General features: G+C 37.1%; 1 non-coding gene across 1 annotated transcript; it reads right to left on the bottom strand.

Moving 5' to 3' along the window:
* Positions 1 to 288: 288 nt before the first annotated feature.
* trnay-gua (transfer RNA tyrosine (anticodon GUA)) lies at positions 289 to 379 on the bottom strand. Its single transcript is given in 2 exon segments — positions 289 to 324; positions 343 to 379. It is a non-coding gene; the product is annotated as a tRNA-Tyr (tRNA).
* Between the last annotated feature and the right edge of the window lie 233 nt (positions 380 to 612).

The following is a 612-nucleotide window of genomic DNA, read 5'->3' as shown; positions in this document are numbered from 1 at the left end:
TTATTTACTTAATTTTATCTTAGTTTTTATCTTATTGCATGTTAATTGTTACATGTTCTTTGTATGCACCAATCACTAAGGCAAATTCCTAGTAATGTGAACCCCCTTCACTTACATGGCAATAAACATGATTCTGATTCTGATTCTGATTCTGAAATGCACTTCAGATAAAAAATCAAATCAGATAAAAATCATTGTGACATATATGTCACATCGGCCCTTTAGCCAAAAAAATCGGTGAAAAAATGATGTGACATTATGATGAAACTCTTGAGGGTTAAAAGTCTCTCCTTCGAGCCGGATTTGAACCAGCGACCTAAGGATTTCAGTTTTATTGTCTCACTACAGTCCTCCGCTCTACCAACTGAGCTATCGAAGGGTGGGATGAGAAAGAAATGCCCGAGCACAGCCGAGCGTTCATAGTTGACTCAAACACGGGTCATCTGTGCTTGATTTGAAAGTCAGGATTGTGGATTGGATTTGTGTGTTCATAAAGACGTGAAAAAAATCAGACCAGATTTTCCTCATCCTGGATTGCAGCTTAAGACTTTGTGGTAGTATGACCACTTTACATCTTGACCATACTAGAATAGAATAGAATAGAATAGAATA

The sequence above is a fragment of the Parambassis ranga genome, unplaced genomic scaffold, assembly GCF_900634625.1.
Source record: "Parambassis ranga unplaced genomic scaffold, fParRan2.1 scaffold_37_arrow_ctg1, whole genome shotgun sequence".
Classification (NCBI taxonomy): Eukaryota; Metazoa; Chordata; class Actinopteri; family Ambassidae; genus Parambassis; species Parambassis ranga.
Note: the sequence above shows the minus strand (reverse complement) of the source record. Positions and strands in the feature narration are given on the sequence as shown.